The following is a 22,585-nucleotide window of genomic DNA, read 5'->3' as shown; positions in this document are numbered from 1 at the left end:
TTACCTGGTGAGACAGTGGCATGTGTGGTTTTATGTGTACTGTGTTTATCTACATGTGAGCTATGTGTGGTGTGATTGTGTTTGGGAGGCCTGTGTGCTTTAAGTAGGTTTTTAGATACGACCTCCGCATATGTGGCTTATGTGTTGGTTGCATGGTGGGGGCAGGTGGTGGTATGTGAGTGCTGACAACCTCCTTGGAGTCAGGTATACTGACTGGTGAGTGAGGGCCATTGATTCTATGTTTTTTTATGTAGATACATCTCTCATAGAGGAAGTGGGTTGTCAGTGTGCATGCAGCAATTGCTGCATTGCCTCAGGATGCCTAATTCATCTAGGTGGGGTGGAGAAATGGTGGGGTATTGTCTTTCCATAGTGCCAAGTAAGAGGTGTGGTTGGTAACAAGGACTGACCTGAAATGGCCTGATGGGGTTCTTGTGCTAGGATAGTCCACTAGTATAGAAGAAAAGATCTAGAGAGGGTGGCTCAGAGGCTGTACTGATCTGTAGACTGAAAGAGTCTCCACTGGAAAACAGACTACAGCTAAGGGAAAATTTACTGTTCCTATACCAGGCAAACAGTAATCGGATCTGTGCGTTAGTGCACGTTGGTGCCTTCTGGCTGAAGTGCCTTCTGTGCAAAGTCTGCATGTTGTTACCATTTCCCTTTGGGTTTCTGCTGGGTGCAACAGTTTCCTGCCACATCCCAGTGGCATGCTGATAGGTGAATTGGTGAACCTTTAAAATATCTATAGGTGTTAGTGCGGTGTGTGTGCTGTGAAAGACTGGCATGCCATCCTGTAGTGGATCTGTATTTTATGCCCTTTCAGTGTCTTAATAAGCACCGTCTCTTCCAAGATTCTGAAGAGTATGAAGGAAATACTATAAAATGAATAAATTATTAGATAGACTGGAAGGCAGTGGCAATAGGATTATATATTGTAGGGGTTCAAAGTGCGCTGTGGGTACAAGAGTCTTTAGCTGAAAAACAGAATAATGCTTGTGGAAGACACTTTAAGCCAGTTTGGGACTGAACAATCTATATAATGATACTAACTACCTGGAGTGATGCAAGGGCATTCAGACCGCACTGAAGGTCACTGCATGATCAAAAATATGTTTTTGATTTCATTTTCCTATCATAGTAGTTCTTTAAGTCTCTTCCTGTCAAAACTGTATAATAGGAATTAAACTACAGGCCTGTCAGCATGGATAAACAGGAGAAGTTAAGGTTTGGGTAGAAAATGGTTCCTTGTATTAGTCCTCTCACACAAAGAACATGCATGTTTACAAGACACTGATGAAAATGTAGTGTTTCAGCTGCCTCAAGTCTGACTTCTGGCTGTTAATCACAGCTACAGACCTAATAAGTTAGTGAGGTATACAGGGAATGTTGTTCAACGCAATGCTGTTTAAGAAAGTGGCATTCATCTCCATCTGGAAGTCTAAGTGATTAAAAATGACATTGTTTGACATATTTGACTATCCACTGAATAATCTGCTGCCTGAATTTGAGAGGAAGGAAACAGTTCAAGTGTTGTACCCCCAGGGATTCATAAAGAACCTCACAGTGGGTGCTAAGAGCTGTATCCAAAAGGGGCTATTTTTTGATCATGGAAAATGTGATTCAGAGGCACATTAAATGCAGTGATGAAAAACTTCATTATTGGCTAATCAGTGTGCCTCTGAATCACAAGGTGTTACTGCTAGTGCTAATCAACAGTTCCCTGTGGAAATCACCTCTTGTAGACCATGCATCAATTTGCACAGGCACACCCTCAATCATTCTCCCACTCACATACACACATTCACACACACACACACACACACACACACACACACACACACACACACACACACACACACACACACACACACACACACGCACACGCACACGCACACACACACACACACACACACACACACACACACACACACACACATGCACACACACTGGCGTACATCTTACCTATATCTTAATTTACAGAACATCTGTGATGTATCCATTTAACCTTTTTTTTCTACCTCTTGTAAATCTTGGACGATTACTGTCAGTTAATAATGCCAAAATTAGAGTTTAATTCTTCTTATTGTTCAGAAAGTGCATCATAATGCTGCACCTGTTGCTGTATTAACTTTTTAAGTTCTTCAGAGTAATATTTAAAAATTCTCCCTGGTGTCACCTTTTGTTCCTTCTGGCTTTGTCCGGAAGTCTTGAGCACAGCTGTTTAGAGGTATGGCAGCTCACAACATGGGCACACATCCATTCCTGTCAACTGTCCCTGATTTTGCCTTATACCTGTCCTGTCTCCTATAACTGTCAGGCCATTGCAGACAGTCAATACTACCAGACATTAGAGTTTCCTACTTCAAATTTTACATCCTATTATAAGAGCTGCTTTGATCTAAGCCCTCAGTTAGTACAGGGGACTAAAGCACTGACTTGTTGACGAGTTGCTTTGTGTGCCAAGGAAACTGTGTTTGAAGTCATTTCCCCATTCTTAACTTTTTAAGTAAGTTAAGGTAATACTTAATGAGAGCCCCTGGTGTCTAGTGTCGCCCCCATACATCCTACATCTTTGGTGCTGCATCATCTATAGATCTATTAACATTTAAAGTGACCTTTTGTAATATATCAAATCCTTGATGTCTAGTGTCTCCTATACATTGGTTGTACTGCAAATCTGTTCTTCTACTAATTTTAAGTGAGTTTAGGGTAAAATTTAAAGAGTATCCCTGGTGTCTAGTGTCCTCCCTGCCCATATGTCTTCTATGCTGCAAAAACTGTCATTCTATTAACTTTTAAGCTAGTTTAGAGTAATACGATGATGTCCCCGGTGTCTAGTGTTCCCCAGTATTATGCAATTTGCTTGTTAGACAAGGTAAGATTAGAGGTATGACAACACCCCCACATACACACATATAGCTTCTCACTCAAGCGATCACACTGAGCAGACACATTCACTCAGTCACACACACACACACACACACACACACACACACACACACACACACACACACACACACACACACACACACACACACACACACCTTACCTGTCCCATAGCTAACCCCTCTACTGCAACTACCCATGCATTCACAGTCTGACACACAGATACACATACATACACGCACATGCACAAGCACACACACACACACACACACACACACACACACACACACACACACACACACACACACACATGCGCGCGTGCACACAGGCACACATGCACAGTCACACACAGAAGCACATAGTCACACACAGACACACACCTGGGGCCGCTCTTCCCTTTGCATACACTCATACATGCAGCCATGCACATGCACAGATATACACCTCCTTTCCACTACCTATCCAGTAAACTCCTCAACACTTAATCTATAACTAGACCTCTCTTATTGAAATTAATGCCTGAGTGCTAACCTTTGAACAAGTTAACTTATGTCTTTTGCAGGCATTTCTGTGGGACAGCACATGATGAATTAACAGGGGCCACTACCTCAAAACACCTCATTAGCATGCAGCTTGTCTGAGGAGCCAGCCCATTGCAGTGATCTTATAGGCTGCATGGAATCACTGTGAAGGGCCTGTGTTTGAATTAGAAAAGATCACCACCAGTGGCAGGAACCTGAGCTAGGACTTACTGCTGCTGCTGGACCTTTCTGAATCCAGCCTGAAACAAGAGAAACTTGTGTATGACGGGAACAATAATGAACTTATGCACACAACCACACAACCATGTTTAAGTCTCTGTATAAGTTACAAAATAATTAAGAAACAGACTTGAGATTACAGATGTTTGATTTACATTTTATTTATTTATTTATTTATTGAGATATGGTAAATGGAAAAGTGGAGTGGTCTGTTGCCCCTTTTCAACAGTGATCTAGGCCACAGACATGACAATCACAAAAATGAAAATATAGAGTAATGCTGTAACAACAAACAGTGACAATACAGTATAATAAAAAGAAGGCATAATAGTATAGTACACAATACCAATAAAAATCACAATAATAAACAGTAGGCATGCAAAGTGGCACAGCGAGTGAGGAAGCTGCACGTTATATTTATTTAGAAGAAAAATCACATAGCTTAAAATAGATACTTTTTGATGACATAAATCAAAAGTTCTGTTTATCTTGTAGTTGCTATTCCACAATATTCAGCATTTTCCAGGTTAGTCATAACCAATGGGTTTTGTACTGACAGATAATGTGTAGAAGGGAACTGCAGATCCAATAACAGAATGCATCTAAAAAACAGAAAACGCACAAATCTAAGCATATAACAAACGTAGAATATTATGTCTCTATAATAGCATACTGGTTCACAGAAAGCAATCCTAATGCAGACAACATTTCCTAAGTGCAGATATGTTACTGACGTGATAAAAGTTAATGGAAAAGCTTGATGGGAGACATAGAGTGATAGCTTCAGTGAAGCCAGCCTTCTCACATCACGTGTGTAATTAACATTCTCTGTTCAAGTTACTTCTACCAGCCTTTGTGTTTTAACCTTACATTGTGAGTTCAAATGTTAACCATACTGAGTTGCCAAAACTGTATAATGGAAGTGTCGTACCCCTCTCCTGATCTACCCATTATTTGCAGTTTGCATTAAATTTCATATCTCCCAGCCATTTGAAGTGTATTTTAGTTGCCTATTCCAGGAACTCAGACTGCACCACCTACAATTTATGCATCTGGCCATTAACAATGAGAACAGCTGTATAACCTTTAAGAAAGGAACATTTTTATTTATTTATTTTATTTGATGACCTGGGTAGAGCATTAATCCATCTGGACTGTTTTTAGGCTCTGACCTGGAATACAAAAAGCATATAGACAGATGTACATTGTAATACCAGCTATACAAAACTAAAACTAAAGCACATACATGTACTAGATGTGCATTCTTATGTTGCCATGGTACAACAGCTGATGTAAAATAGGGTGATGGCCTCATGTCAAATGTATACATTATATACAGAGATGAAGGCACACGGGAGGGAGTATATACAGTAGAATGACTCCCTGTTATATCCATAGTAACTATGCTACAGAAAAAAAATAACCTTTAAAGAACTAGACATTAGGTTAATGGGCTGCCCATCGCATGCAAACAAACCAGTTTCTAGAGGCAAGCCATACATACTGAGACATATAACAGTGGTATAATTGCAAAGACCACAGTATAAATTATCCTGCACTGAAAATGCTTTTACAAAACGTGCATCAGCTACTTGGAATGACATTCCAAATCAGATAAAAAGACTGAAAATCTTAATAACAAACAAATAAAAAATAGACACCTGCTCAAAGAGAACAAGCATAGATGCTTCATAGATATGAGTTAACCATTTTATTTTATTTTTTTATTTATCATTTGTTGACCGGGAAAGTCCGACTAGGTTCCTCAGAGCCTGTTTTCAGCGGAGGCCCGGGGAGAAATGCTCCATATGCATGTCTTTGGAATGTGGGAGGAAACCGGAGTACCCGGAGGAAACCCACGCGAACACAGGGAGAACATACAAACCAGTGATACTGTTATAAATCATTGCCAGTATTAGTGTATATCAGTTGACATATAGTATTTTATCAGATCTTATGCTAATAACATCTCTCAATTTGTAAATATATATATATATATTGGAGAAGAAAATACTCACTTTATTTGCATTGCATTAACTAATTACATGCTAATAATTATGTCTGTTCTGGAGGTTTTATATGTTTTTTTTGATGTTGTGAAAGTATTTCCACCTAATATTATGTATGGGCTAACAGTTTGATCCAGTCTGTATGCGTAGTATTTATGTATTTGTTGCAATCTTTTGGTCCAGGTTGTAGATCTATAGGGTTCTGGAACAATTTCACTTACCTGGTTAAGAATGTAAATACAAATAAATAAATTCATACAATACCTTTCTTACTTCTTATTGTCAGGGCACTTTAGCTGTAGTCCTATAGGTTACAATAAGTGACTCTCTTTTCCTACCAATTCTGCAAAAAAAGTTTTGTTTTTCAGAGGCTGAGCTTGTTTCTGTTATTGCTACTTTCTCCTTGATTTCACTGCAAGTGGTGAACTGAATACATCAGCTACTATATGCACCCATAGTAATCATTCCTAAATAGTAAACACTAGTTATCAATGCAAGTTAAGTGATCAGTTTTCTTATTTACAGGCTATGGAAATCAATAGAGGACAGACAAACTCTACAGTTATACAGGTTGTGGAAATCAGTAGGCTGTAGGTTAACTCAGCAGCTGTACCAGCTATGGAAATCAGTAGGTAGATACTAACTCTACCGCTATGCATGCTCTGGAAATCAGTGGGGATAGATTAACTCAGCAGATATACAGGTTATGGAAATCAGCAGGAGATAGACTAACTGCAACAATACAAGCTCTTGAAATCAGTAGGGATAGAATAACATTGCAGCTGTACAAGATCTGGAAATTAGTAGTGATAAACTAATGCTGTAGATATGCAGGCTATGGAAATCAATGGGGATAGACTTACTCTGAAACTATACAGGCTATGAAAATCAATGGGTTTTCTGTAACTCTGCAGGAATGCAGTCCATTTCTCTGTGAAGTTGTAGGAGCCATTGACTTTGTCCCTATTGGCATCAATGCCTACCTGGTCCACATAGCATGTCAGCTTGAAGACCCTCCACTCCATCAATTACCAGATAGTGTGCAACACACAGGATGTTATTTACAGTGTGTCTGTGTACCATCCAGGCAGTTCCTACATGTTACACCTATGCTAATTATACCTGGGATTTGTGTGCAGCTGATTTCTCAAAGAGCCATCTAATTGGTATGTATACTCATCCTCTCCACCAGACAACACAAACAAGACAGCAGGTAAGTAGACCACAGTCCATTCGTACAAGTGTCCAGTGCTTTGCACTGTAGGTGAAGCTGGATATGCCTTGGAGTCAAGACTCATGACACCTGTCCAAAACCATCAGGGCAGGGCTGAGATGTCATACAATTGTACATTGACACAGACCTGTAACCTTGCCAAGCATGTGTGCTCAGAGTTAGAATGTTCACTTCTGTTGCCTATATACCTTTGGTGGTGCACTGCAGTATAGCCAGAGACTTGCAAGATATATGACATCTGTGCTATGCATGACAGCATGGTTTTACTTTTTCCAGTTTTACAGCTACAGTATGGGTTCATCACATGAGTGCCAGACAGATGGCCAGCAATGGAGATGGTGCTGGGTGAGGAGTTGTCAGAGGAATCATGGCCCTGGCAAAGATGCAGTGTCTATCCCACAAGTATGGGCTGGTATAGAGACATCACAGAATAAAATAATAAATAAAAATTCTTACATGCAAGACTACACCCAGGTTATGAAGTACAATGCAGTGAGTGGTTACACTGTCCACCAGACATTACCTAACCCAAATAATATAGATAGTGATCAGGTTACAGTTTCCATCATTTCCATATGTGGTGTGGGCAACAGTGACAAGATTAGCAATGGTACATAAGTGGAGGGGGAGGACTAGGGTAAAGTGGAAGTATATACTAGTAGAAGAGTGGAGCATCTACTGTGGAAAGCTGGTCAGATGATCTGGGTGGCTGCACATTACTGGTGCAGGGGACTAAGTGCAAATGGAGGAGCACTATGGGGATATTGATGTGACATATGTCATGAATCCACAAGTAGGTAGGATGTAGGCAGTGAATGGTCACATCCATAAGGGTTTCCTCTTGTGGAAATGCACTATCATCAACACTGGTGGCAAAGATGGTGTGGAACTGTGTGACCATGACTGCCTCACTTTATAATGTGTAGGAATCCCACTGAGGCTGATCTGAGAGTCTGACCTTATTGTATTGCTGCTGGGTGATAACCATTAGATGTCAGTGATGATGTGGCACTCCATAACCTATATATGCCTGCCCAGTGGAGCCAAAGGAGAGGCAGCCACACATATGGAGACAGCCATGCTTGGGTACACTGGCAGAAACAGGCATTGTGATAACTGTCATTGGCCAAGGAAGGGTGTGTGACAGATGTGGAACAGTGCTATGGAACTGTGGCCCCACATGTGTGGCATATGACATGGCTATAATGAGATGTGATTCCAGATGGTGGCTGCAATAAGTGCAAAATGCCCTATAATGACCTCTGTAGACATGTATGCTCTCAGTCACTATGTGCCATATCAATGTGCGAGTGTTGCAGGCCCTCACATATGTTTCGTGTTAATCATCTCTAACATGGCAGGGGTGATATCTCTTTGTGCCTGTATCATATTCCTACCCAGTGTGACACTAAGATTTGGGACTGAGAGGAAGTTCAGGTAGCAACATTTTGAGACATGACTTTGTGCATGATTTGTATGATAACACTGCTTACTGATTTCACATGTGTAGGTAAGGAAGTTGGGCGCTGTGTTGGACTGACATGGATGGCCTAGTTCTCTACAGATAGAGAGGATGCATAGGTGGTGTCCATTGCCACCAAAGACATGTCAGTAGTTGTGGGTGGTATGGTGCCTTCTACTGCAAGTACTGCTGACATTGGCAATGTGCTGTCTATGACCCAGCTGCCATCACTGTCAGGCAACAGTGCTACACTGACATCAGGGATGTCCTGTCTTGCAGTGTGCCCAGTCTGATACAAAGTACAGTTGTTTTCATCAGTCACCTAATCACCTTCACCCATTTATATTTTTATTCTTAACTTTCTTATTTCATTCATTTTGCCAAGATGTCTGCTTCATAGAGATGCTACATTATTGTGAGGAGCATCCAATATGATTTTTGTCTTCTTGCGGCTGTCTGCTCTGTGCCTTTCTCATGTCTGTTTGTCTGCCTACTGTGATACGATAGCAAATATTTTAAGATTTATCCCTCCTGTATGAAAACTCACTTGCTTTTCTACAACTCTTTACTGCTGGTTTTCATCTCCTGTCCATCTGCTTTCCAAATTCATTTGCACAGCTCTCAAATTCTGCTGGTCCCCTTCTGTCTTATCTGCCTCCTCTTATGACCTTATATTATCTCTCTTTCCTCCTTTTGTCTCTTTTTATTCTTCAATTTCCCACAGTACTTTCACATAATATCCCATGTTATACTTCATTTCTACATAGACACATGCAAACTGTTTTTAAGCATATATAGTAGCATGCCTCCTCCACTAAATAAGTTTATTCACATCTGGTACTCTTCTCTAAAAGCAAAATTTATTTATTAAACAGTTAGCAATCCTCTAAGAAAACGCTAATGAATGCCTCATTCATGTTTAGGGTCTTAAAGAATTTAAGATTTTGTTTAGTATAAACAGTGCACTTGGTATAGGCTCATACTGTAATTATATAGCTCATATATTTTTTTTACATAAAGTTCAAGCAACATGGGAAGGGCAGTGACAGTTGCAGATTTCATAAAGTGATGAAACTATTATTGCAGATCAAAAATAACTATCTGCAGAGCTTAGTATGGAGTTTATCTTTAAGACAACAAGCAAAGACCATCAGTGATTCTACTGCAAGTTTCATTCTTAAGTATTCAGTGCTTGATGCAAGGGAATATTATCAACTTTAAAACATACCGTAGAGGTGTCATCACAATATGAACACTGTACCTGTCATGCATTTTCAGAGGCAGCAGAAGTGATGAGACCAAAACTGATATAGCATTTTATGCTGATTTCAGAAAAATACGATGATTGAAATATAGAGAGAAACATGATGATGGTGATGATAGTTACAAGCAAAAGAAGAAGAAAAGAGAGGCAACATTAAAGAAGAATAGCTGAAATAGAATAAAAACATGAATGAGTGTAAGCAAGCTTTACAATCTGCAGAACTGTAAATAGCACTGCACATAAAGCTACTTCAAATTTCTGACATCACGAAATCTAAAAATATCAGTACAGTTTACAAAGTTTGACAATGTGGTCGTAAGTCTATGAAACTATGAACCTAAGGATTTTAAGATTTTTTAATATGTCAGTACAAACTTGCAAATTTTGTTTAGCTGGATGTTTTGAATTATACTTCTAAATTGCTAGAGGCTTATAAGCATTAACTGCTGAATAATAAAGAATATGATTTTGGAAATATGAATTAATGAAAGAAAAGCCACTCACAAGCAATGGTATATAAGAAAACAGAAAGAGTGAACCGGTTAACTAACATATCCAGAAAGACAATAAAAGAAAATTGTCCTGCAGACTTCCAATAAAATAAACTAGATAAGTGTGCAAGCAATCAATTTATGCAGTGCTATGTATGACATAAAAAGCAAAGACCTAAGATTCTCTTATTGTTATCTATCTATCTATCTATCTATCTATCTATCTATCTATCTATCTATCTATCTATCTATCTATCATCTATCTATCTATCTATCTATCTATCTATCTATCTATCTATCTTCATGCATCTTATTACTCACAAAATGCTTATTGATACAAAAGCTGTTAATCTAGTAATATAACAAGTGAATTAGAGTACGATTTAAAAATTATCACTGATATTCACCCTTTGTTCACCCATTATTTTCAGCTTTGTCCTGAATTCTTGAGCAAAGAATTTGAGAGGTATGAGTAGATACATGAAATGAGGAAAAAAATTAATAGCAGCACTTTGACGATGTTTCACATTAATTCCAAAATGCCCACCGGCTGTCATATTCGAAAGAGATGGCTAGCCATTAAATGTAAGCCTCTAAGTGCTTCAGACCACATACATGCCAGATGCACATGGCCATGGCTCTGGTGACAGTAGCCAGGAGAAGTAAGTGGCTGACATTGTACAACTGGCCAAACTCTACATATACAAATAAGAAACTCGGTATTTTGTAGTGCTTAAGTAAAATTGCATTTTTGTTTTTCCCTAATATATCAGTTGAGAGATATGCTGGCAAGCCATGGCTCCCATTGAAACTGTGGGTCCTTGACAGTTGCCCAAACTGCTACTATTATGATCCTCCACTGGTCAAGACTGAAGTTTACCAGTGACTTGAGATATGGATTGGCACCTTGAAGTGTTTTCTCATGGGAATAGTGGAGCTGCATAGTTGCACAGTCCGACCTACTGGGGCAGTAATGGCTGGGCCTACCCATTGTGTCAGCCATGACAGTGTCTGACTTTTGAGCAGTTTTCTTGCTGGGCCAGCTTGGTAGGCAGTCCTCATCCCACACTGTTCTTCATCATGATATTCCCCTTCCGTGTGCATCATTGACCTTCCAGTGCTTGTTGTCCAATATCCCCCATCCCTACTTGTTCTCCTTCTGTCTGTCTCTCCGTGTATATCCTTTATGGTTCCAGCTTTTGTATCACCATCTCCCTTGTCAGTTTTTGCCCATGTTATACATTATACATCTGCTCCTGCTGCCTTCTTTTCTATCCTTCTTTCTAACCCCATCATCCTCATGCTTCCCTTCCATATAACCTTCTTCTCTAAAATAAAAGATGCAATCTGTCTCAGAAAAAAATACACTCCATTGCCCACCCAATACCCTTTTGCTCTTCCCATTGCCTTCTGTGTATTCTTATACTTTCTCTTCCTCATTTCTTACTGTCCTCTCACCCCATTTCCTTACTTCCCATTTATAATGTATACATAGTTGCCATGTTGCTCTATAGCCCTTGTTTGAGCCCTCAGGTGTGCCTGTATTAAGTAATTGTGGCACTCTAATGCATGGGTTAATCCACATTGCGATGAAAATGCTACAAACATGATGGTTGGCTGGGATCATGTGATCAGCTATATTATGGTCTGCATATATACATGGTGACTGTCATTTACATGAATTTATGGCTTATTTATGCAGGGTTATCTTTGGTAAGCTTGCTTTATGTTTGCAATTATGCATAGCTTATCCCCATCTGTCCACATTGCACAGCCCTGGCCATGCTATCTGTTGCATGGAGGTTGCATTATTAGTTTTCTGAATCCAGGAGTTAATGTAGTTAACTGTGTATTGTACATATATGCCCTGAATCAAGCTAGCCATTTCATTAGATGCTTGACCAACACACATAGCTGCAGCACCACAACATAAATACAGAATGTTTGTTCTCTCTACCCCAACACACACACACACACACACACACACACACACACACACACACACACACACACACACACACACACACACACACACACACAAACTCTTTACATACAGTACTTCTACACCTGCCGTAGACTTTTCCTACAGTCTTCTTTGTATGTACTGGAGAGAGTCATTCCCAAAGAACCATGCATATAATTGTCTTGTTTTCTACAAAAGCTAATCCTGCTATTCATTCCATTTTATCTACTGCTTAATCTTCTGATATCATTCACCTCAACACCAGCTCAGATGTGCCCAACCCAGCTACCCTAGCATCTGCATCATGTAACAGAACACCAGGAGCCCACTATCCCATCTTACCAAAATTGATACCTAATGTGCAGGGATGTATAGAGTAGCAAAGCAAAGAGAACATTATAGCATCAGTAATGGATGAGCTGGAGAAACTGAAACACAGTGGAAGTGGAGAGGTGGGTGAGTTTTGGAGGCTGCAGATCTACAACAATGCTAAAGTAATTATGACTTTAGCAGTTCAGGGAGTCTGTTGGATACTGAATTTCCAACCATGTAAGTGTCAAAAGTTCTGTAACCAGGGTGTTTACTGAATGAAATGGTAACAGCTAAGAACAAAACAAAATAATGTCAAGCGTTGTTGTGTGGTGGTCTTAGATGTAGCACAAATCACTGTAATTCACTAATTTTTGTTTAGCACTGTTGATCTGTAGAGAAAACTAATGTAAGAGGAGTCACTGTTGCATATATTAGGAGTACTGCACAGATGGATTGTGCTTTCTAAAATCCTAAAAATAAATACACAGGACAGACTCAGCAATGCACACTACCAGGTAAGCAACACTCCAACATGCATAAATACATCTAGTATGAATGTCTTCCTGAAGTCAGCTGACCAACATATCAAATAAGAGTTAATTCCTGTAAAGAGAAAAAAAAAAAACACACTTATGGTTCCATAGGTGACTGCCAACATAACTGGGTTCATGCAGAACTTATGAAGTTTCACTTCCTGTATATTCTTTCACAGCTGTGTTTAAGCCCTGGCTATGTTTTTGCAGACAGTCTGGACAGATCACAAGCCACTAGTGCTTGTCTGTAGCTAGGGGGATTATCAAGGCTATAGTGAGTTTTCTGTTATTCTACAACGGCAGATGAGTGCTTGGCCAGCGGATCACATATGTTAGGAGGTCCTGGTCATTTAATGAATTGTTGAGGCCATACCTCTCAACATCTTTAGTCAAGAATTCTGATTAAAATTGAAAATAGTGTGTGTGTGTGTGTGTGTGTGTGTGTGTGTGTGTGTGTGTGTGTGTTTGTATGTACACGCGACCGTGTGTGTGTTGGGAGGTCAACGCCCAAAATTAATGACATAAATAATTCATTTTTAATGTAAATACATGATTTGCATTAACATTTATTTTCAGGACAATAAGAACTTATGAAACTCTAATGCTAATCATGATTTTGACTGACTGTAATCCACACTGATTTACAAAAAAATAAAACATTTTATAAGGGACAGAGCAAAAATATTTTGCAAAATCAAGGATGTTCTGTAAAATCAAGAACATTTGAGATCTATAGTTTAGGCCAGATCAGCTTAGAGGAATGATGAAATGGCAGTGAGGCACCATGGAGATTAATTTTTAAATGGGCACCAAGATTCAGTTCACAATGTTGACTTGTACTGAAACTCATTCATTTTAGTATTAGAACAGCTAAAGCATGCAACAGATTCATTTCCCACCCATAGCATTTTTAAAAAGCTATCCTAACTGAAATTAATATTTAATAACAGTGTAGTTATAACAGTATCATAGCAGTGTTACAGACTTTTTTTAAATATAAAACGCTTATCTTTATAAATGTATACAGAGATATAAATATAGACAGAAAACATAAAGAGAAACAGAGTAATATATATATATATATATATATATATATATATATATATATATATATATATATGTGTGTGTGTGTGTGTGTGTGTGTGTGTGTGTGTGTACATATACGGATCAATGTCAGATGATCATTTTTCAGAATCTCAAAAATCATACGGATGAGACCATATGATTGAGTTTCCGAAAACTCGAACATAAAAAAAAAAACAAAACACAAAAATCTACTTTTTTTACATTTATGCAGGGGGGCAAGCTCCCTGCACCCCCCACATCCCATGCATATATGTAACAACTATGAGATGGCATTACAGTGAAGAAAGGGGTAAATTTCCTGATTCTCGCTGTACCACTATCTCCATTTAAAAGGTTCGAGTTTTCAAAAACTCGATCATATGGTCTTGACCATATTAATTTTGAGGTTCTGAAAACTCAATCAACTGATTGGGATCCATGAGTTTAATTTGCTTGACAGACTTTTCAAGAATGTTGAACATAATATGATTGAAACCATATGGTCAATGGTCTAAAACGTGAAAACATGGGGCTGTGCAGGAACACTGTGTACTAAGATCATGGTAGAGTGGAGATGAGAGAAATTTCCCTTTCCCCACTGTGGTGTGATCTTGGAGTTTGTATATATAATTAGCAGGGGGAGTGGGGGTGCAAGAACACAGTGTTTGCTGTCTCTTTCTTTTTCAGTGTTTCAGAACATCAGTCACATGGCCTGAATCATCTGATGTTTAATGTTTTTAAACACTGGTCATATGAAATAGATACATATCTATCTATTTATATAAAATATATATATATATATATATATATATATATATATATATATATATATATATATATGATTGCAGACATATACATATACATATACGTATGTATATATATATATATATATATATATATATATATATATATATATATATATATATATATATATATGTGTGTGTGTGTGTGTGTGTGCGTGCGTAGATATACACAGATATACAGCTATGATAGGAAACAGCACACAAGAATGACATATGTTCACAGGCTATGCCAATGAAAGTGAGGAGCCCAAGCAAGAAACATGAAACACGTAGCATGACCTTCCACCCTCCCCAGCCAGACATGGGAAACATACACACAAACAATGTAAAGAGTCCACTGCTCCCCAGACCACAGGCAGGATACAACCAGGGGGTGCACAGTGCACCTGTGAATTCTAATCTTGGAACACAGACTGGAGCGTCCCTTACGGGACACCCCAAAAATTGCCAAGACCAAAAGAAGCTGATAGACCGGCCATTCTGGCTGTGGTGTATACATACTTGGAATACAAGGGTGGGAAACCCTGATGACCCATGGGCCGAGCCAATTGTATGAAATGGGTCCCGTGAAGTGGAGAGTGGGCAGTGTGTAGTGGTGTGTCCAGAACAGACCAGGACCCAGAGTAAGGATGGGTGCTGTTGAGGAGGTGTGGGTGGGGGAACTATGGGTAGCTACTTATGGGTCTAGGTGTGCAGGTGTTGGCTGATGTGGGCCTATATGGACAGCCCTAGGGATGTAAGCGAATGTGTTCATTGGGCAGAGGTGTCACCCAATGAGCAGCCACACCCACTATGAGTCCCACTGCAGCAAAGTGTAATCTATATGGTAAGGAACAGAATAACCAGATGTAGACGTATATATGTAGAGGTATGTGTGTGTGTGTATATCTACCCATAGCAACATAGAGATAAGCCTCTCCCTCTCCATAGTACAAATGTATACATAGAGAGACAGAATACAGATACATACCAACATATAAATATATACATATGCAGACACCCATAGACCCATATGTTGTGGGATATATATATATCTATATATATATATATATATATATATATATATATATATATATATATATATATCGGTCTACTTGAAAACAACGACACGCCAAGACACCGACAACGAGAACACAGAGACCGGAAGATCGACAACTGAGATGACTGACAGTTTAAAAGCACGAAAATTCACATGCCTGACAAACCACAATCCCAACAATCAACAAAACTAAACAAATACCTTTTCCAAAAAACACACACAACACAAGCACACCAAAAACCTTACAAACCTACACTAAACCTTACATACACAACTATCTGTGCACTAACCTTAACCCAAACCCTAACCCTAAGGTCCGTCACTATTGCACACTCACCTAACCCGTGCCCTAAACCTAACTCACTTAACCTGCCCCTAACCCTAAAGTCTGTCACTATCGCATACTTACCTTAACATGTCGGTGTTCTCAGCATCGGGCTTTTAAACTGTCGGTCATCTCAGTTGTCCATCTTCCGGTCTCGGTGTTCTCGTCGTTGGTGTTTTGGCATGTCGGTGTTTTCAAGTAGACTCATATATATATATATATATATATATATATATATATATATATATAGACAGCAATATATAAATATACATGTATGCATACATATACAGATATATATGTATATAGTAATGTAAATATATATATATATATATATATATATATATATATATATATATATATATATATATATATATATATATATATATATATGAGACTGTAAATATACACATGTATATAGCTAGGATATGATACAGCGGTTACGAGTAACATATGTTCACAGGCCATACATATGGGGGTGTGGGGTCCAATAAACAAACGTGTAACACGTAGCATCACCCCCCACCCCTACAGCTAGGCCGGTGAGACATACAGACACACAATAAAGGAAAACACACCACTGCTTCCCAGACCACTGGCATGATACTACCAGTGGGAGAGACCTGCCAGGCCTAATCTTGAAACATAGACATCAGTGTCCCTTGTGGGCCACCAAAAATTAATGATCGGAGGCAGTCCCGGTAATGACTTATCAAACCAGCCTGTAGATGTGCATGGACCAGTAGGTTGTGCAAGCCTGATAAATCATGGGTCTACACAATGTACGACATGTGTCCTGACAAGTGGAGAGTGGGCAGTGTGTAGTGATGTGTTTATACCCCACCTGAACCCACATTAAGGATGAGTGCTGTAGAGGAGTGGCAGGTGGGGGAACTATGAGTATGCAATTATGGGTCTAGGCGTGCAGGTGCTGGCTGGCAAAGTCATATTAGGACCACCCTGGGGATGTAAGTAATATTCTGAAATGGGCATAGCTGACACCCATGCATCTCAACCCCTAAGAGCACATCCACTGGACAGGACATAAACCATTGGGGGTACAAATAGGGACCATACCTCTGAACTGTCTCCGATTTCCAGGGACGTCCCAGATTTCAACTCAGTTTCTAACTCTGCCCCACTTAATCCCTCCTAAAACTAGTGACATTTGGAGGAAAGGTGGTGAATTACACGTAATGAATAACGACAACAATTAAGAGTTATAAACATCATTTACCCCAGAAAATGTGTATGAATTCATATGCTCTGAGTCTGTCAATGTGTCAGGTTAATAGCACCAATAATTTAAATGTGTCCTTGATGTTGTTATGTCGTGTCCCTGATTCAGTTTGTATATTTCCCCAATTGTATGAGAGGTCTTATAGGGACAGAAAGCACATATTCCACTGACAACCTTAGAAAGATGATAGAATATTAGGTATGCAGTAGCATGACTCGGCTGAAGGATGTGGGTTCCAAATCCCAATTACTTGTTTGTATTGAAGAGTGTCAGTTCCCATGTATTAGCCGCATGGGTGCAGATTGTAAAAGGAACACACCAATAATATGAATCAAACTTTGGACAGGCCGCGGATTCCGTACAGTCGAACGGCATGCTGTCGCCTAATGAGCAGCCATTTCCGATACTGTAGGCATGTAATTCAATGTAATAGGCATCACAAGGTAATATTGTAGTCCTCACTCCCACGCAGGGGCGTGAGTGTCGGATGCAAACACCAAATGCAGTGCATTTGAAAGTTCGGGAGCAAGCGGGTGTAAGCTTGTTTGGCCACCAGTATGTGAGTATTACACTGGTAAAGCAATGTAAAGGCTAACTAAGTGTAAGAAACTGTAACCAGCGGTTAGCATCGCTTAGCACTGTGCAAACCCATGCACACCTGCTCACAACTGCTTTAATTTGCCTTAATCACACCATATCCAATGGTCTTGTTCTGCCCAGCAACAAAATAAATGGCCTCTGCAAGGCTCGAAACCAGGACCCTGCACACACAGATATTGTGATTTACCACTAAGCCATGGAAGATATGCAGACATCAGACCTTATCACAAACATATCATCCAGTGCAGTCATTCAACAGTATAGGAAATGTATTCCATCATGTAGATGTATGTGTGAGTGTTTATCTCCAGCATATAGATACATACATATATATAGATATATCAGGAACATCCCATGTGACAACATAGCATTACAAAAGAATGAAAAGGGACACACCAGCAACACCTATATTATGTAGTGGTGTCGTCCTATGTAATATCAAGACTCCCACAGACAGACATGTGTCAGTCATACACGCAAACATTTGTACATTGGCCATATACATCACTCTGCGCATGTTATCTACACTAACACAACAGTTCCTGTCCAATCATTATGTGAGAACAGTACTCTTGCAAGGTGCTGTGTGTGACATCATCATCATGATAAAGGTACATGGGGTAACCCTAGAGGGACTGGCAGTGTTGTGTGTACAATGGGGTCGTCTGCATCACATGTACCTGGAACATTTAGGAGTCATGTGCATACTAGGATCTTGCGCCTGGGAGACAGGGGTGAAGACAACTGGAGTATATTGTGATGCATATTAAAAGGGTTACATGTGTCCAATGGACACATGTGTGAAATGGACAGCTATGTTTAGGGCAAATGCTGTTCTAGGAACCGATTGGCCTTTTGTTTCCATAGGGTGAGAGTGGGATGTGGGGGAAGGAGAGTAGGTATGCTCATGGAGAATGGGTAGGGTAGGATGACAGACAAGACAGCATACAGGGTCAGTATATGACACATGTGGGGGATACACCTTGGACGGGAAGGGGTGTTTGGCATTCACAAGCCCATGAGCCCCCAGATAGAAACAGTGGGACGGAGGTACCCAGCCATGGGCAGCCACCACTGCACCAGAACAGCTGCAAAGGTGGCAGTGCTGGGGGCTGTCTAGGAGGGGCAGCATCACCCTGTAAATGTGACACTCTGCCTTTGAGCTGGCATATCTGGCCTCAAAACCCCTAAATAAGCCCCCTACGCACCACGTCCGGGACTGTACGACAGCAGACAAGTCCCTGTCTGGACCTGCTCTCAGGGGAGACAAGCCCCATCCTCAGTGGCGGTACCACCAGAAGGTGGTGCAGAGCCAACAGAGGTGGAGGTCCAAGGCTAGGCCCCAGATGTGCTGGTGCCCGGTGCCATGGCCAGCTGAAGTGGGACAGGAGATTCTGCTGGGACCTCCAAACCCATACAGCCTATGGTGTTGCAGTTTAAACGCAGATATGACTTAGTAATAGTCAACAGCATTCAGGATTACTTACAACAGCATACATAGATATGACCATCAACTCAACACAACAGACAGTATACATTTGCAGAGAGAGCACAACACATGCATATATACTGCATGACATCTGTACAACATGTAGAATATTTATGACTGCAGCTATGAACAGTGGCCCATTACTGACATGTCACTGAGAACCCCAGACAGTGTCTGTCATACCACTGTTTCATGTGACATATGTCCAGTCAGGGATGCGATGGCAGTAACTCATCATTATCACCATGTACTGGCTGCAATCCTCACACTATGCTCCTGCTATTCACAGATGTGTGTTCAGTGAGTAACACAGGAAACAAATGGTTCCACACACTGACCAGGCCACAGATGGCCCTACAGATGGGGGTCCCTCACAAACAGAGCACTGTCTTGTCCATTTTAAAACATGCAGAATAGTCATTACCACACACACCTTGTTAAACAGGCAGTTGTCTCAATGAAGCATAGCTACACTTACATGCTGTAGTCATTTCTGGCACATCACCCTCCTGTCTTTAGGCTATTTCCCACTGTGTATGTTGTTTGAGGAACATCCAGATATCATCTGTGATGCCGTTTACCAAACACCAGATCCAGGTACCACTCACAGCGACTGTCATGGGCAAACATCAACATGATGTTCCTAGATATTGTACTGTGTTCTTCATGTGAATGGCTATGGGAACATCATCGCAGCTGTTCCACATGTAATCAGCTAGAGGAGGACTGCAATAGGTGCAGAGGCCATCACTCAGACATGACCATCACTTACAATACACAAGCTGCTGCTGAGCAGGTGTATACCTCCACATCCACCAGAGAGTGTGTGGGAGGGACAGACAGACAGAGGCAAAGTACATCAGAGAAGGGCTTGGAGACTAAAACCTAAGCATAGTCTGTCACACACCTTCCAGTACAGGGGTTCAAACCCCTGAGTGACTAGTCATTACTATTACAAGTACATGCAGTTACTCCATGTGCCACAAAGCTGACATGTTGGTGTGCTGTAAGAACATATATGTGTGTTGGTGTGCGACATCTGAAACAGAGATATAGTAGACAGACATTAGGTGTAGCACACAGGGCTATCCACATGAACGGATGTCATTGTCAACACAACCACAGTCTCTAATGGACTCACATTGACATTCTTTGCCAGGCCCGCAAATACTCTCCCAAACCACTTAGTTTCCCACACTGCAGTAATGCACAGGTACTACATGCACCACAGGGAATATCCGGAGGTTCTATGGGCTAGGGCATGTGAATGTGTTTGACATCTGTTGGTATGCCAATGGGAGTTATACTGGGGGTGACCATGGTTGGGAGCATCATACACCACATGCAGACACAAGGTGCCAGTACTGACATGCATGTGTGCATTGCTTCATGGGTGTGTAGTGGTTGGCTATGCAAGATGACTGTAGAAGGCTGGGTGAGATGTAATCTCTGGCATCACACCACCCGACAATGGTGTGCAGTGTGGTACAGGGGTGTAGTGTCTGCAATATCCCACACAGATGGGTATTGTACAAACTGTCCTGACATCCTGGTTACCATTGTGTATGGCCATAGCTTTGCAATGCATGCCATGTCTGTGTTTGATATCCTTGACATGGATATTGCCTGGGATGTGCATGTCCCACAATAATGTACAGTGACATGTACAGGTGTACCTGGTTTGGCTGGCACATGTGTACATAGACAGTTATTCTCCAATATGCCAATACTGGCCTGGTGTGGCAGAACCTGCTTATAGTCAGCAGGTTGACCTTGCACCTGCATTGATAGCATGATACAGGTATTCCCTGGTGTCAGTGGCATCGGTCCATACAGGGCACATGTGTAAGGCATTATATGGCCTCTGTGGATCACATTTGATGGCACCACATATGTTGCAGGCATCCAGTGGGGAACATAGTGAAGGCATATTGTCCGCAATTATGTGTCTGTTGTACTGCTGTACAGGGTGCCATGCCCTCTGCAGCCCACTGCAATCACACCATGCCTACTATCTGTCATCAATGTACAGGGTACTAGCAACATAGCGGGATATTCTAGGCAAGTGTGCTTGTGTATGACACATGGGGTCAGGACGTATTCTGGCTAATAGTAGGGTTGCATACTTTGTTCACCAGGCCATTTGCCAGATGTAGGGGTATGGCTTGCCAACACAGTCCCTTGGCTGACTGACATCTGTACTCCTCGTGAGGTGGACATTGTGACATATAAGATGGACACCATATAGGAAAACTACAAAATCCGCTCCCCAACATGTCCAGTGGTTAGATACACACAGCCACTTCCCCACAGGCTCTGACAGTCAAACACACACACACACACACACACACACACACACACACACACACACACACACACACACACACACACACACACACACACACACCTGCCATGCCCTTTAATAGAATCCCTACTTAACTAGTGTATCACAATACAGCATTATGCAGTTACAGCACACGCTACGGAGATTACTGGGTTACAGCAGTCCCAGAGGTATATGTCTAGAAGGGTGACATCAGCAGGATTGCCAAAGGTGATTATGTGAATTATAAAGAGTGTGCATACTCTAAAAAGCATAGTTCCTGTCTCAGGCAGACAGAGACCCACACACAGTTGATCTCTCTTGGAATAAAACTCCTACCTAATTAGTTTATCACACTACAGCAATACGCAGTCGCAGCATGCGCTATGGAGAATACAGGGTTACAGCAATTCTAGAGGTGTATTCCTAGGTGGGTGACATCAGCAGGATAGCCAAAGGTGGTCATGAGAATCGTAAAGAGTGTGCATACTCTCAAAAGCATTGTTCCTATCTCAGGCAGACAGACATACACACACAGTTGGTCTCTCTTGGAATAGAACCCCTACGTAACTAGCTTATCACACTACAGCAATACGCAGTTACAGCACACGCTACAGAGAATGCTGGGTTACAGGACTCCCAGAGGTGTATACGTAGGTGGGTGACATCTGCAGGATTGCCAAAGAAGGGCATTCCAAGTGTACCGCGTGTTGTACATGTCTGTTACCTGTGTGTACCAGCTGCTTACTGTCACAAAACACAATTACACCTGCTTAAAGGTGTTGC

The sequence above is a fragment of the Protopterus annectens genome, chromosome 9.part0 (genome assembly GCF_019279795.1).
Source record: "Protopterus annectens isolate FY-2018-M chromosome 9.part0, PAN1.0, whole genome shotgun sequence".
NCBI lineage: Eukaryota > Metazoa > Chordata > Ceratodontiformes > Protopteridae > Protopterus > Protopterus annectens.
This window is presented reverse-complemented; position numbering follows the sequence as displayed.